Consider the following 18290-nt stretch of genomic DNA (forward strand, 5'->3'; position numbering starts at 1 on the left):
AAGTCATATAAAAATACATTTTAACCCTTTGACTTATCAATGACCTTATTTAAATCATAAAATTATAAATTTAAGTTCCTAACTAAATTTAATAAACCAAACTAACCTATTCATCTCTTCTATATATATAAATATAGTTTATATATAACAATATAATACTTGTAGCACTGTAACCACTATCACAACATAAAAAAAAAAAAAAAAAAAATTATTATTTTTTAAAAATAACCAGATAATTGTACACCGTCATAACCACCACCACCACCACACCCAGTGGCGTCGCCACATAGGGACAAGTGGGGGCAGCCGCCCCCACTAAATTTTTTATTTTTTAATTTTATATGGAAAGATTTTTATATTTGTATAATTGTCCCCCACTAAAAGTTGACATTGCGCACACACACACACACATATATATATATATACAACCAAATGACCATTCACTGTTTTATATAAAAAATAAATAAATAAAGGAATATAATCTTTTCAAAAAATATGATATTTTTTTTCACTTTCTCAAAATATTATATTTTTTCCTACTTTTCTCAAAAATACAAGATAATCTTTCACACTTTTGACTTTACCATAAACAAATGTGATGTTAATTTCCATTACATTTTCAAATTTCAACATTTCTCTTTCGACGAGTCTTCAATATTTTAAAAATTCACAAAATCCAAAAAAATGCTGTAGTGCCAGGACAAGTAATCTGATATATATTTTTTTATCATCTAAATTTGCTATTATTATGCCATGAACATTTTGAAAACTCGACTGCGTGCTTTTAGAATATGAAAAATACTCTGAAATAGTTAGTACTGTTTAATTTTTAATAATATATATTATTACTGTTAAAAATTGCCCTCACTGAAAGAAATTTCTGGCTACACCCCTGACCACACCCAAATACCACAGTAGTAAAAAAATATGAAAACAATCATGTTCAATACATACTTATACGTCCCAAACGCCAACAGAACCACCACCACCACCACTACCACCACAACAAAAAAATAAAAATAAAAATTTTAAAACACCCTGATAACCTAGACACCACCATAATCACCACAACCACTCTCAAACAACAACTACCATCAGAGTAAAAAAAAAAAAAAAAAACCTACCCAAACACCACCACCTCCACCATCACAATAGAACGAAAAAATAAATAAATAAATAAATTTAAAACTAGCAATGGTTATTTTTATCTCACTATTCCCACCAATTCTCTTATCTCCTCTCACACTCACTTTCCTTCCCTTACTCGTCTCAATCACAAATCTAACACCACCACAACCACTACACTACAACATTTAATTCCACCAAATTTTGCGAATTAACTTGCCCTAGCCGCCATCTCCTCCACAGCTAGTTACATTTCCTCCATCGGTAGCTCCTCTACTGGAGAGAAGAATGATGAGAGATGCAATTTACCAAAAACAAAATGGAGAGAAATCGAGGAGAGAGAAATGGAGTGTCGGCAGCTAGGTACTAAAATGAATTAAAAAAAAAAAGTTTGAGATTAGGGTAGGTAAAGATGCTAAATGATGAGAATTTCGTCAATTAACAGAGTTGATATTTTTTAAATTAATTGAATTAAATAATCATGAGCAAATATGACATTTGAAACCACATGGGGGTGTCATTATTAAAAAAGTTATTAACCTGCATCTGAGTGATATTGACAGAAACATCAGAGGATGTCAATGCAATTTAACCATTTTATGACTAGAGACATCAATTGTTTAACATGACTTTATTTTTTCGCCTAAAGAAAACACAAATGTTAGGTTTAGGGCTGTAATTTGGGCGGGCCCACCCGAAATAACCTGAGTTTAGCCCGAAATTTTGTAGGTTTGGGCAATATTTTTCTAATTTCGATTCGGGCCTAGACTATATATTTTGAATCTGAATTCAATTCGGTTTCAGCTTGGGCTGATATAAATGAAGCCCTAAGCCTAACCCGAAAATATTAAATATATATTTATAACTAACCAAAAAGTACAGGTAATAAATAATGATAAAACATTTGTTACATTTATAGTAACTATATTTTATGGGCCATTGCTTTGTGAATTTATGGTAAGATTTTATTGTCAAGTACAATGTTGTAACAATATTCATTTTATTGCAATAACAACTTTTGTATCTTAATTATACTTCATTATCTTAATTTCACATTAGGTGAATGGTTCAAGTACCCAAGTGGGTGTGAGTAGGGGTGGCAATTTGTGTTCGCATGTCTTGTTGATCTAAGGATATTATGCTAAATAGCTCAACCCGAACATGATTTGTTTAAAAATTGTGTCAAGAACCCTCAATACTAACCTAACTTGTTTATTAAACAGGTTATACGTGTAATCCGTTTAATGACCTATTTAATAAAATCAAATATGTTACTATTTAAATTATTAATAATACTCGATCAAACATTAAATACTAAAAAAATATAAGTTTTATTCCAACTAAATTACTAAATAATCTATAATCTACAAAAAAATAAATTATAAGATACAAGTTTAAATAGTTATTTTGGAACTTAAATAGAAATTTGCTTACAATATGTATAGTTAAATGGATATAAACTGATTACACGGGTTGAACCCCTCAACCCAAATACAACACAATTAACTAAAAAAATTAATCGTGTCGACCCATTTATGACCCAAACTCGTTTAAGGTCAACCCAAATTCATTTAACTCGTGTCGTGTTCGAGTCATGTTGGCGGATCGTGTCAAATTTTGTTATCCCTAGATGTGAGTGTTTCTCTTGCAAAGAAAATAAAAAATAAAAAAATTATTTTGCTCCAGTGAGACCAATGTTGTCGCATTTATATTATGAGCCTCGATTTGCATCGGTATAAATGGAATGATCCAATCACAATTGTTTTCCATGAGTGTAGCATTAGTCAAAAAGTAGTTCACTCATATCTTTACTTGTTTAAAATGGAAAAATGAGCTCTGATATAACAAGATGTGTGGTGCTGAACTGCTGATATTAAGAAATTCAACTAAATGTCTTACTTCAAGAATGAGAATTTTATTACATCTGGATAATAATTTAGTTTTCAACAAAGAATTGTACGTAGAACATAGAATCTGATAGCGGAGTAGAACTTATTTCCATTAATATTGACGAAAAGCTTGCTTGCCACTCTGATTTGCCTCGTGAGGGTTGTATCTTCAAAGTTCATGGAAAACTACGTAAGACAGATCCAAATGCATATGATCCAAAGGTCCTTGCGATTAGTCTTTACCATCGAGAAAAACTTTGGACTTGTTTGGTCTGTAACTATGAAAATAGTTTTTTATTTTCGAAAAATTAAAAATAGAAAACTACATAAAAAAGACTCTGCTTGGTTCAATTTTTTGAAAAACTGTTTTATAAAAAATCTATTTTTAAAAAACAATCTTTTATAAATTTTTAAAAATTGTTCATTATTTTCTGACTTTTTGAGAACTATTTTCAGAGTCAGAAGCTAAACATGCCCATAATCTCCAAGAGATGGAAGTGTACATAATTACAATGAGGGAACTGTACGCAAAACCCATGGGCGCCTAACTTCAGATCAATTCGTGCATTTGATGCTTCTTGATGGTTGTCTCATCATTGAACTGCTCTTGAAGTGCTCACACAAGGTTAAAATAGATGAAAATGACCATATTTTAGAACATGTTGGACGCGCAATTGCTTAATGCTTGATTTGATCTTATTCAAAAATCAGCTTCCCTTTTTCTTTGTTCTCAAATTATATTTGTTGATAATTGAGGGTTCAAAATCAATCGAGTTCATTCACATTGCATTGGTTATTTTAAGCCTTTATTGATATGAAATCTGTTCCCAGCGCCCAACATTTACTTGGCTTATTACACAATAGTGCACGCCCTCCATTTGCAAGGATTGTGATAAGTCCAGCCGTTGACGACCGTCTCGGTCGTTATGGGCTGTTTTGCATTATGGGTGCGATCTTTTATGCAGTCTAACTCATCCTCATATTGTTTTGTATTTTCAACCTATGCACCTCATATGGGCTCGGACAGTCTTTACCTAACTCTCATGTCCATTTTTTACTTCATAGAAAGGTCGAAAAAAAAAAAAAAAAAAAAAAAAAGGAGTAAATATGGCCAAACAGGCAAGTATTTATTGTGTAGCGGTGCATGTCCCTCTATGAGCTTTGAGATGCATATGTCTGACATTTTTTTTTGTACATTTTGGGCCTTTGTGCTTGACATTTTTCTATATTTATATTATTGCTTTAATTTTTAAAAAAATAATTGAAAAAAATAATAATAAAAAACTTAACAAACAATTATTTGTTGTGTAGGGGTACATGTCTCACCATGAGTTTTGAGATGCATATGTCGATGTGACAAGAAACAGATGAGGACCGCATTCTTTTGTATTTTGGGTGGATGCATTTGACATTTTTCTATACTTATAATATTACCTCGACTTTTGAAATAATAATAATAAAAAATAGCCTAACAACCTAATATTTGTTGTGTTGTGGTACATGTCTCAATATAAGTTTTGAGATACATATGTCTCAATGCAATTGTGGTCCTCATGTGATCAGGACCACGATCTTTTGTATTTTGGGTCCATGGCTTGACATTTTTTTATATTTGTGCTATTACTTTCAACTTGAGAAAAGAAAAACAAAAAAACCTAACAACCAAATCTATTTGTTGTGTAGTACATGCCTCACAATGAGTTTTTAGATTACACGTCAATGCGACAAAAAACACCTCAGGACCGCATCTACAATTTTAAAGTTAAAGAAAAATGTTATAGTTCAATATATATATATAAACACACACACACACATCTTCTTCTTCTTCTTCTTTTTTTTTTTCTTTTTTTTTTTTTTTTTTTTTTTCGAAAGGTTAAGCAACTAACATAAATATAATATAATTACAGTATGAGCCTTGGGCCAAATAGTCCATTTCTAGGATAAAAGAAGCCCAAAAGAAAGGGCAAACAAGGGACAAGCCCAATACAATAAACAATTTTAAATAATCGCAATTAACGGCATGATTAACCGGTAAAGGAGTTTATTTGAGCAAACTCCGGTGAAGAAACCAATTCCGCAAGAAGAACGCCGATGGGGACAACGATGATGTGTGTCAATTATTCAAGATCGCTCGCATGGGGGCTAGCCCCCAGGGCTAATTTTAAATAGCTTTCTGCCCAATTATTAATAAAATAAGGGATCGAACCCCAAGACTAGAAAAGCTATTTTTGTCCACTTAAACTCAAACTTGACTCCGATCGAACCTGTATGCTCCTTGATCCTTGGAAACATCATTAAAGGACCGAAATATCTTGCATTGACTGATTTTGAAGGCGAACACCTGAAAATACCCAAAAGTAAAGAAAATGGTATATTTACTACTACATAAGCACTACTAAATAACTATTATGTGAGACTTTAAGGGCTCAAATGTGCAGCCTTCAACACTTATTAGAAGGCTTAGTCTGGAGGACACGGTGGTGGAAGTCAGCAAGATTGAGAGGGATTCCAATCACTTAGAATTCGTCTTGAACTTGAGCAATCCTTGAAGAATCTCAACAAGTGATTATAGAGCAAATTCTGGCTAGAACAACCATTTGTGATGATTTTTTTTTTTGGTGAAAGATCCAGTCATTCCGTTCTTTCCAAGTATGGTAAACCATTAAATATATGCATACTTTGCGTAGGAAGTTTAGAGTAGAGTTTGTCTTCTATCGGATGCTAATCCACTGTACTTGGGCATCCCAGTTGTGGATTGAAGTGTAGAAATTACATTTGTCCTTGATGTATCTTGAAAGTATGGAGATGAAACAACAATTGAAGAATAGGTGCTAATGTGATTATAGAGAAATTTTACAAAGGATATATATATATTGGTATTGTGTCATTAACTTACTATCCAGTGTCGGTAATCTGAACTGAACAGCTAACCAAATTTTGAACTTTATACACAGGATTACAAAAGAATGCCATACCAAGTTGCTCTAAATCACTGGAGGAGAATGACCTTCAAGGTAGGGTTTGGTGTGCCTCAAGCTATAAATCCCTGTTGATGATACAATCCATACTTTCTTGTCTCTTCTTGAAGGGCTTGAGGGATGTAATGACAGTAGCTCTGGGATTGAAGCTATTAAATAAGTAGGAAGCTATTTACTATGAAGGCACCAGCAATTGTGGCATCACTAAAACTAGCATCAGTGATTATGTTAAGTGGAAATATTGTACACAATGGACCTCCTGATGCCCAATTGTCCCCCAAGAAGGTAATGTCACTACCATTACCAATGGTGTGTTTAATAAGCAACCTTACAGGGTGCCTAAGTTTTAGAATTTTTCTCCAACTCCATGAACATGGCTATGAAAACTTAAGGCTCAATAAGTTTCTTAATTTGATGAGGTAAGTTTTGCACCACTTGATCCAAATTTTATGTGTCATATCTCTGAGTGTCCCAAATATATCTGAGAATTGTAGCTTTGTTGGGCAGCTCTAAATTTAGGATTCCCATCCCCCTGACTCCTTTGGTTTGAATATTTTACTCCATGCAACCTTGGCTCCAGTTGATTTCATCTTTGGTCCAGACCATAAGTAGGATTTGAAAATTTTGTTCAGCTTATTTAATGCACCTTTTGGTAGAATGAAGCTACTACACCAATAGATTTAGGTTGAAACCAGACAACTTTAATGAGTTGGAGCTTTCCTGCATGAGATAAAGATCTAGATGACTAGTGGTTGTTTCTTTGGGTGATCTTGTGAATAAGAAGACTGTAATCTGATGATTTTAGGTTGCTGGTAATCAAAGGAACCCCAAGATATTTGACTGGCAGTGTGCAAGCCCCAATACCAAGTAATGATATAATTGTTTCCTCTGTTTGTTGCTTAATTCCAGAAAAGAAGACATAGTTTTTGGCAAGGTTGATCTCAAGACCAGACATAAAACATGAGTGGTTAACAACTGATTAAGTATGGAGATAGAAGTAATATTCCCATAACACAACAATAGCAAATCATCAGCATATGAGAGTTGAGTGATTTTTAAATCCATACACCTCCAATGGTACTTAAAAGCATGGGCTCATCAACAAAATTATTGATGATTGAGGATAGTGTATCCATAACTGTCATAAAGAGAAAGAGGAAAATGGAATCCACTTGTCTCAATCCTCTTTTCCCCTTGAAAATCCCCTGAAACTCATCATTTAGGGCAATGGTAAATGATAGTGAGGAGATGCAGGTTTGAATGAGAGATACAAATCTTGTTGGGAAGTCAAGTAATGTGAGACAGCTTAGGATGAAATCCCATTTCACTTAATCAAATGCCTTTTGAAGATCAATTTTGATTGCACATCTTGCTGGGGAGTTATCCTTGTGGTAACCCCTTATTAGTTCATGAGCAACTAAGATAAGATCAGTAATCCTCCTTCATTAGATAAAGGCAGATTCTAATGTATCAATAATGTGAGGGAGAGTTACATGCAACTTGAATACAAGTAGTTGGGCAATGCATTTGTAAATTGGATTGCCGCAAGATATAAGTCTGTAGTCATGAAGTGTGGTAGGGGTTTTGATATTTTGGCATAAGAGAGATATATATATATTTCTTTCCTCAGATAAGAGCTATCCATTTCGAAAAAAACTCATAAATGGCATTGATTGCCGACCTACCAACAATATTCCATGGTTTTTGAAAGAAAAAAAAAATTATAGCTATCTGGCCTGGTGCTTTGTCCTTGTTGATCTTCAATATACAGTTCTGAATGCTTATGTAGGATGGAACATCATCAAGGAAGCTATGCAAGTGGGAAGATATCTGCTTAATGTGATGCCCCTCGACTCCAAGACATGGGTTGATCAGGCCCAAGCCAAAACCCAAGGGAATATCAAACAATTAATACATAAACAAGCAGTAATACAAAAAGATTTAAGAAATAAATGATAAAGCTGAAAGAGTTAATAATATAAAATTCTCAAATACTAAAGATGAATATAATCCAATCTCTCCAAAACCTCTAAGAGTACAACTCGGGAATCCATCTAGTGGACCCCTAAACAAATCCCAACTGAAAACTAACAACTCCAGATAAATAATCAAATCTAAAACATGGAATGAAATCCTACATCATCGGTAGAGTGAATGACCATCTCTACTCAGCCCAAATAAGCCCTAAGACTTGAACCGTCCAATACCTGAAAAATATAAGAGTGGGTCAGGTCCATAAACAAGTTCTATTATAACTGCAATCCATACAGTGACCCGATACGCAGATATAACCTAGATATCACAGCAATATCTAACTAGTCCACAAATATATATATATATATATATATATATATATATATATATATATATCCATACTAAGGGACACTCACTGGTCTACAAAGGGGTCTCAACCTGAATAGAAGGCAACATGCAAAACGCACCAGAAGTGGGCATGAGTACCTAGACCTAACAGGGTACACCATAACCATCATAACCAACTATACATCCCAATGCATATACGCTCCCTAACCAATGATCCTGAGACTCAAGCTCATCTCGTGGTACTATAATCATATATTTAAAGTCCGTCCAAAACTAGAGTATATCATTCAATTGTTCATTGATTTGACATACGATTTATAATCCAGTTGGTCACTTAACTTATTCAGTTGATCTGACTTAATCACAAATAACAATTAATCCAGGTAGTCACTCAACTTACTCAGTTGATCTGACTTAAATATAAGTAGGATTCAATATCTTACAATCCATTCCCTTATTCCAATAAGGTAGGTCTTAGCGTTTTGAGCTAAACCATCCCTAGTATGCCACCGTCCCATACCAGTGCATACAATCCATAACATCTAGGTAATTGACAGAATTTAATAAAATAATTCAGCAATTAAAGTCTGAAACAGTAATCTATGTAATTGCAGAATAAAGTTTAATATTTCAGTAATTAAAATCCAAAACATAAATCCATATAATTGCATAATAGAGTTTAATATTTCAGCAATTAAAATCCAGAATATGCATAGACCAAGTCTAATAAATAAGTGACCCTATTATGTATCCAAAACCAGCTTTATAATCATTATATTCCATTAAATTGTTAAAACACAATTAAACAATTTAATCCCTTTCTATCCGTTAACTGTATGTAAGATTATTTAAGCTTTCCTACTGTTAAATCCTAGAGCATAAAGACATTAATTCTGTAGTGTTGGTTCTAATACAGCATAATATAATGTTTAGAATCCATGCTACAGTCCATTAAATTGTTAAAACAAAATTAAACAATTTAATCCTTTTTTATTTGTTAACGGCATGCAAAGTTGCTTAATTTTATATTGTTCATTCTATTCGCAATATTTAATAAATTATGTCATTAGAGGGTTTAATAACACATGAAATTAATAATAAAAACCCCAATAAAGTGCCAAAACAGATCGGGAAAAAACCAATCGCTCAAACAGTGCCCGAAAGAAATTCCAGAATATGTTAACAGAAGAGAGCCTGCTCTCAAGCATGGAGCCGGCTCCATGCCTCTTGGAGCTAGCTTTAGAGGGGTGGGAGCCAGCCCTCTAACCCCTAGAGCTGGTTCTTCACTTAGGGGAGCCGGCTCCCTCTTCCATGAAGCCGGCTCTCTCCCTCTCTAAGAGCCCTAAACCTTCTCTGGCCTTCTGCTTCGTCTCCTGCCACTTCCAACTCCTATGTTCCTCTTTAATACAAAATCTAAGAGTTTAATTTACACCCAGAAGCATCCCAATCATTTGTTTACAACAGTTGGAATTAATAACAATGATTAAAACAACTACCGATTCATTATGCTTAAAAACAAATCTTCACTCCAAACTTGCAAGAACAATTCCAGATTATATTAAAAATATACAGACTATTAATTTAACACATACAAAGCATGCAAGACTCAGTTAATATCCGGTTAAAATCCTAGAGATCATCTAGGTATGCACAGAACACAGGCCAAGGGTTGAGAGAGAGAATAAAACTTGTCTGTATGGTTTTCAATCAAACCTCGTCGCCATCTTCCTAAGCTTTCCGACGATGTCTATTCACTGTCAACCCCCTACTACTCAACCTTCCCTCCTCCTAGGTCCGTCCTTTAAGCCACAGCCGAAACCCTAACTGCTATCTCTCCAATTCCCTCTCTATTTCTCTTTATATCATTGTACGTGCATAGGGTTTTTCCAACCCTTTTGAAGACGTATAACAGTATATTTATAGGCAATATTAAAGCCTAGGTCCAATTGTAATTAGAAACAAAAACCCTGACTAAACCCTAATCGGCCAATACGTGATTTCTAAAAAAATAAAACCTAATTTAACATTACAACTTATAACACTAATTGAATCCAATTAACTACACTAATAAACCATTTACCCAAATAAAACAAGTAATTCAATTAAAGAAAATAAAAATACCAGTAACCTAATTAAAGAAAACAAAAATACAATTAATTAACCAATTAATCAAATAATTTAATTAAATAAAATAATTAATCAATTAATTAAAATAAACAGGAAAATAAATAAATAAATAAATGCAACAAAATAATTATTAAAATGCCGAGACTATCATTTTAAAATTAGGGGTATTACATTCTTCCCCCCTAACAAAAACAATTCCGTCCTCGGAATTCGCTCTTATCTTCTTCCAATATTTCAAGAAAATTACGAATGAATGATATCCTCCCATTCCCAAGTAAACTCAGCCTCATTGTGATGACTCTACTGAACACGAACCAAAGGGATAACCTTATTACGAAGAATTTAATCCCGACGGTCGACAATACGACATGGTGGCTTCAAATATATTGCATCCGGCTGCAACTCAATCTCCCTAACATCGATATGCTGATACTGATCCTCATCTCGCAGAAATTTTCGTAACATGGAAACATATAACACATTATGCACACGATCCAAATTATCTGGACGTGCCAACCGATAAGCTACAGCACCAACTCGATTCGTAATCATGAATAGACCGATAAACAAGGGTGACAACTTCCCTTTCTTTCCAAAGCACTTTACTTCTTTCATAGGAGACACTTTGAGCATAACCTGATCCCCAACCTGAAACTCCAAAGCATGAGTGTGTCGATTGGCATAACTCTTCTGCCAACTCTAGGGTAGCGCGCATGCAATCCCTAATAAGAGCAATCTTTTCTGAAGTATCCTTAATGAACTCCGGAACCAAAAATCTGCTCTCACCAACCTCCATCCAACAAACAGGAGATCGACATGGTCGGCCATATAATGCCTCAAATGGTGCCATACCAATAGTCTTCTGGAAACTATTATTATACGCAAATTCCACAAGTGGCAAATAATTCTCCTAGTAGTCCTTGAAATCAAGAACACATGAATGAAGCATATCCTCCATGATCTGATTAACTCTCTTAGTCTGTCCATCAGTCTAAGGATGATAAGCAGTGTTAAGATGTAACTCTGTACCCAAAGCCTGCTAAAAACTCTTCCAAAATCATAACACAAAGCTCGAATCCCTGTCCGATATAATAGATAATGGAATGCTATGTAACTTCACAATCTCTGTAATGCAAAGTCTCGCCAATTGCTCCGAAGTGAAGTCAGTGTGAATAGGCAAGAAATGAGCCAATTTTTTCAACCTATCAACGATGACCCAAATAGAATTATGATCCTTAAAAGAATTAGGCAATCATTCTACAAAATTCATAGAAATGCTCTCCCATTTTCACTCCAGTATCTGTAATGGCTGTAGAGCTCCTTGCAGCCGCTGATAATCAATCTTGACCATCTGACAAGTACTACACCGAGAGACAAAAATAGCAATGTCCTTTTTTATACCTGCCCACCAAAACTGCGGCTTCATATCCTGATGCATCTTGTCTCCTCTTGGATGAATAGAAAACTCAGAATGATGAGTCTCAGTCATCACATCCTTCCTCAAATCTTCAGCAGAAGGTACCACTAAACGTCTCTTGTACCTCAAACCTCCATCAGTCCCAACATAATAAAATGGGACCTCCTCAATAGTTATCCCTGTAATTTTGTCAATGCACTACTGATCTGTGAGTTGTGCCTTCAAAACTTTGTGAATAATAGAAGGTGTAACTACCATGCAAGCCATGAAAGTATCTGAAAACTCATCCACTATCTTCAAAACATTCCACTTAGTAGTGAATAGAATAGAAAGACTAGTAACAGATCGGCAATTGAGTGCATCTGCCACCACATTCGCTTTCCCTGGATGGTACTGTATAGAGAAATGATAGTCTTTCACAAACTCTAACCATCGGTGCTGTCTCATATTCAACTCCTACTGAGTGAACAAATACTGCAGACTCTTGTGATCACTAAATAATCTGAAGGATTCTCCCAATAGATAATGCTTCCAAATGCGTAAGGCAAAGACCATAGCTACCAATTCCAAATTATGTGTAGGATAATTAAGCTCATGAGGCTTAAGCTTCCGATATCCATATAAAATCAGTCACTCTTCCTGCATCAACACACATCCAAGACCTTGCAAAGAAGCATCTGTATAAATAAGATACTCAATCCCACTCTGTGGAGTAGACAGAACCGGTGTAGAAGTCAACTTGCACTTTAACTCATCAAAGGCTTTCTAACAGTGTTCATCCCACAAGAATCGTACCCCTTTCTTAGTTAGGTAAGTGAGTGGTCCCACTGTCTTCGAGAACCCCTGGATGAACCTATGATAATATCTTGCCAATCCGAGGAAATCCCTAATCTTGGCAGGAGAAGTAGGTTGTCCCCAATCAATCACTGCAAAAACCTTGGCTGGATCTACCACTATTCCCCTTTTTGACACCACATAACCCAAAAACTTCACTTCCCGCATCCAAAATTCACACTTCTCGAACTTAGCATATAACTGGTGCTCACGAAGTGTCTGCAGGACTATGCGAAGATGTCTAGCATGATTGTCCTCTGACTTTGAATAAATCAAAATGTTATCTATGAAGACAATGACAAATTGATCTAAGTAAGCCTTGAAGACTCTGTTCATTAAGTCTATGAAAACTGCTGGTGTGTTAGTCAGTCCGAAAGGCATGACACGAAACTCATAAGACCCATATCTAGTGAGAAATGTTGTCCTCGGAACGTCTTTCTCCCTAACCCGAAGTTGATGATATCCAAAATGTAGATCAATCTTAGAGAAATATGTAGCTCCCTTTAACTGATCAAAAAGATCATCAATCCTGGGCAAAGGGTACTTATTACGAATAGTAACCTTGTTCAACTCCCTATAATCTATACACAGGCGAAGCAAGCCATCATTCTTCTTCACAAACAAAATCGGTGCTCCTTAGTGTGAATTACTCATACGAATAAAACCTTGGTGAAGTAATTACTGAATCTGATCCCTCAGCTTTCTCATCTCCACTGGTGCCATCTTGTATGGTGCCTTAGCAATATGCATAATACCTGGAGCCAAGTCAATTATAAAGTCTATCTCACGACTAGGTGGCAACCTTAGAATCTCCTAAAAAACATTTAGAAAATCCTGTACGATTGGTATGCTATCCAATGACACAGTAATCTCCTTCTCCGTTTCCTCCTCCATATGGAACAAATAAGTGCTAGTGACCCCGTTAGAACATGGCATAGCAACGGTATACATATCCTGACCAGGTATGGTGAACATAATTGACCTATCATAACCATTAACTTGGGCATGGTAGTGAGATAACCAATCCATCCCAAGTATCACATCATAAGTGTGTATGTCCAGGACTAATAGATTGGCTAGAAATCTAAGTCTACCAATATCTAGTGTCACAGGCCCTTCACTCTCATGTAGAATGGCTATATTGCCTAAAGGTGTAGAAATACCCTGAGGTCTATTACATACCCGCGTCGTCATCCCAGATAAAGCAACAAAAGATCTAGATACAAATAAGTGTGTAGCATCTGTATCAAATAAAACACGACCTTTTGAAACATGAATAAAAAACATACCCTCAACATCCTGAGGTGCCTGCATATCCTGCGGCATGGGGTTAAAAATCCTGTCGTAATGCAACTATTATGGTGCCCGTCCTTGAGGCTGTGGCGGTACTAGTAAAGCCGGATATGCATGTCCTTGAATTCGTGGGTCCTGTGGAGCGAGTAAGGGTACCGGTGCCCTCTGTCCCTACTGCACATGTTGTCCTTGTTCCTATCCTGCTTTAGGACACTGCTTGGAAGTGTGACCACACTCTCCACAAGTGTAGCAACTACCCTGAAAAATACCAAATAACCACCTCTATCGGTTAGCCTGTGGCTGACCCTATCTTACTTGTGGTCCCCTATTCTGCTGCCTCTAAATAGGTGCCCTATCCCTGTGAGCATCTGAACCATCCTTGTGCTTCTTCCAAGACTATTGTCCCTGCAATTTGCCCTTGTCCTTCTATGGATATCCGTTGCCATTTCCTTTCTCATCTAACAGATTAGCAGAGTCTCTTTCACCTCGCTTCTTACCCTTAGCCTATCTGAAGTCCACGGTCAACTGATACTGTTGTAGAGTGGCGTCTACCACCTAAACATAAGTAGTATAGGCTAGAAAACCGGTAATAGATCGCTTAATAGACCACATGAGTCCCTTAACGAAACTATTACGCTTCTTTTCCTCTGTGTCCATCTCCTCTGGAGCAAAAAAGAGATAAGCGCGTGAACTGCTACTCATTCTCTACCACTGTTATGTTCCCTTGCTACAGGAACCCAGTCTTCATAGCTGTCCTAACTGCATAAGGAAAGTACTTCTCATTGAAACAAGCACTGAACTGATCATAAGTCAATGAAGTCCTCTCCTTTGTGGTGGTAACTGACTCCCACCACTGCAGTGCATCTCCGACTAGCTTGAATGTAGCAAGCATCTTCTTCTGAACCTCCATGCACTGAACTATTCAAAGATGTCGCTCGATATCCTTTTTTTACTGGTGAGCTGTTTTCGCATCGGTGGAACCTGTGAACTCAAGTGGGTTCCCCTTTGTGAAAGAACTCCTAACTTTTTCCCAAGGATTAGTCAGAATAACCGGTGCTACTATAGGTACGGACTGTACCTGAGGCTGATTCTGAAGTGCAGTTGTTACCCCTACTTCTATAACCCGAGCAATGAGTTCATTGATATGAGGAGGATACTTTAGATCTCCTCCTTGATCCCGAGTCTATTGAATTTCCTCCTGCTCTTAGTAGAACTGACCATCATCATCCTGAAACCCAAGTAATTATTGCTCTTCCTCCATTTGCTGACGCCGCAGGCGTTCTTACTACCTACGTGTTACTCTCATCTATCGGCCATTTATGTTCTGTCCTCTTATAGTGTTAACCACGCTGTTAACATAGAAAAACAGACATCGGTATGATTTAAACGGACCGTACAGGAATACAATGAATCCAAAATTTAAGCTCTAATCAAGAGAAAACGCCACGCGAAAGTCTTAATACGAAATACCCTAGAGACATTTGAACATGGAGTGCTCAGATACCAACTGTGATACCCCTCGACTCCGAGACATGGGTTGATCAGGCCCAAGCCCAAACCCAAGGGAATATCAAAAAATTAATATATAAACAAGCAAGAACACAAAAAGATTTAAAAAATAAATGATAAAGCTAAAAGTGTTAATAATATAAAATCCTCAAATACTGAAGATGAATATAATCCAATCTCTCCAAAACCTCCAAGAGTACAACTCGGGAATCCATCTAGTAGACCCCTAAACAAATCCCAACTGAAAACTAACAACTGCAGATAAATAATCAAATCTAAAACATGGAATGAAATCCTACGTCATCGATAGAGTGAATGACCGTCTTTGCTCAGCCCGAATAAACCCTAAGACTGGAACCGTTCGATACCTGAAAAATATAAGAGTGGATCAGGCCCACGAATAAGTTCTATTATAACTGCAATCCATACAGTGACCCAATACGCAGATACAACCTAAATATCACAACATCTAACTAGTCCACAAATATATATATATATATATATATATATATATATATATATATATCCACACTAAGGGACACTCACTGGTCTATAAAGGGGTCTCAACTTGAATAGAAGGCAACATGCAAAATGCACCAGAAGTGGGCATGAGTACCTAAACCTAATAAGGTATACCACAACCGTCATAGCCAACTATACATCCCAATGCATATACACTCCCTAACCAACAATCCTGAGACTTAAGTTCATCTAGTGGTACTATAATCATATATTTAAAGTCCGTTCAAAACCAGAGTATATCATTCAATTGTTCATTGATCTGATATACGATTTAGAATTCAGTTAGTCACTTATCTTATTCAGTTGATCTGACTTAACCATAAATAGTAATTAATCCAGGTAGTCACTCAACTTACTCAGTTGATCTAACTTAAATATAAGTAGGATTCAATATCTTACAATCCATTCCCTTATTCCAATAAGGTAGGTCTTAGCGTGTTGAGATAAACCATCCCTAGTATGACCGGTGCATACAATCCATAACATCCAAGTAATTAAGAGAATTTAATAAAATAATTCAGCAATTAAAGTCTGAAATAGTAATCCATGTAATTGCAGAATAGAGTTTAATATTTCAGCAATTAAAATCCAGAGTATGCATAAACCAAGTCTGATAAAGAAGTGACCCTATTATGCATCCAAAACTAGCTTTATAATCATACTACATTCCATTAAATTGTTAAAATACAATTAAACAATTTAATCCATTTCTATCCGTTAACAGCATGCAAGATTGTTTAAACTTTCCTACTGTTAAATCCTAGAGCATAAAAATATTAATTATGTAGTGTGGGTTCTAATACAACATAATATAATGTTTAAAGTTCATACTACAGTCCATTAAATTGTTAAAACAAAATTAAACAATTTAATCCTTTTCCATCCGTTAATAACATGCAAAGTTGCTTAATTTCATACTGTTCATTCTATTCGCAATATGGAATAAATTATGCCATTAGAGGGTTTAATAACACATGAAATTAATAATAAAAACCCCCAGTAAAGTCCCCAAATAGATTTGGAAAAAACCAATCACCCAAATAGTGCCCGAAAGAAATTCAAGAATGTGTTAATAAAAGAGAGCTTGCTCGCAGAACTTGTGTGATACCCCTCGGATCCGAGACACAGGTTGATCAGGCCCAGGCCCAAACCCGAGGGAATATCAAACAATTAATATTTTATAATGAACACGGAATACAAAATAAATTAAGAAATGAAATTAAAGCTTGAAGGAACTAAAAATAGAATCCGCAAAATATTATAATTATTAAAATCCATCAAACCCAAACTCCATCAGTTTACAACTTGGGAATCCATCTCTAGTGGACCACTATTAAACATCCAAACGGAAGATAGAACAACTTTAATAAACGTCCAGAAATAAAACTATAGAGAGAGCCCTACATCGTCGGAAGAGTGAATAGAGACCTCTGCTCAGCACGAACACGTCTAAGCCTGGAACTGTCGTGTACCTGAAAAATAGAAGTGGGTCAGGCCCACGCGCAAGTTCTATACTACTACAATCCAAACAGAGGCCCAATACACATGTACATCCTAAACAATTCAACAATAGCTGATAGTCCGTAAATATATATATAGTCACACTAAAGGACTCTCACTGGACTACAGGCCGGTCTCAACCTGAATAGAGGTAACATGCTAAAACGCACACGAAGTGGGCATATGTACCTATACCTAAACAGGGTACACCTCCAACCATCGTAGCCAGCTACACATCCCGATGCATATACGCTCCCTAGCCATCGGTCCTGAGGCTCAAGCTCATACCGAGGCACCATAACAGTACATATATAAAATCCATCCAAAATCCCTAGTATTGCCGCTCAACAAGTAGTTGCCATGACAATACAAATCCACGGGACTTAACTTTTAGTTAATCCCATCCTTATTCCAAGTAGGTGGGTAATGGTATTGTTTTAAAAACCAAACCCATCCTTAGTATACCACCGTCCCATACCGGTGCCTACTTTCCAATCCTCCAGTAGTCAATAATACCAATAAATCAAGTATATATCAACTAAATTCCAACATCCAACATTCAATGTTAGCAGTGATAAAATAAGCATTGATAAACAGGGTCACAACAACAACATATACATGCCCAATTTAAGTTGTTCCCTTTAGTCTGATATAAAGACAGAATTAATTAAAACTTCCATTTAACACCTTACAAATGACATACAGATATGTAGGGTATGTATCACAAAATCCTAACCTCCACAGTTGATACTAACTGTGATAATGTAAGCATCA

The sequence above is a fragment of the Cornus florida genome, unplaced genomic scaffold (genome assembly GCF_030987335.1).
Source record: "Cornus florida cultivar Cherokee Brave unplaced genomic scaffold, ASM3098733v1 CherokeeBrave_3.0.0_Hap2_Chr01, whole genome shotgun sequence".
In the NCBI taxonomy this organism is placed as follows: domain Eukaryota; kingdom Viridiplantae; phylum Streptophyta; class Magnoliopsida; order Cornales; family Cornaceae; genus Cornus; species Cornus florida.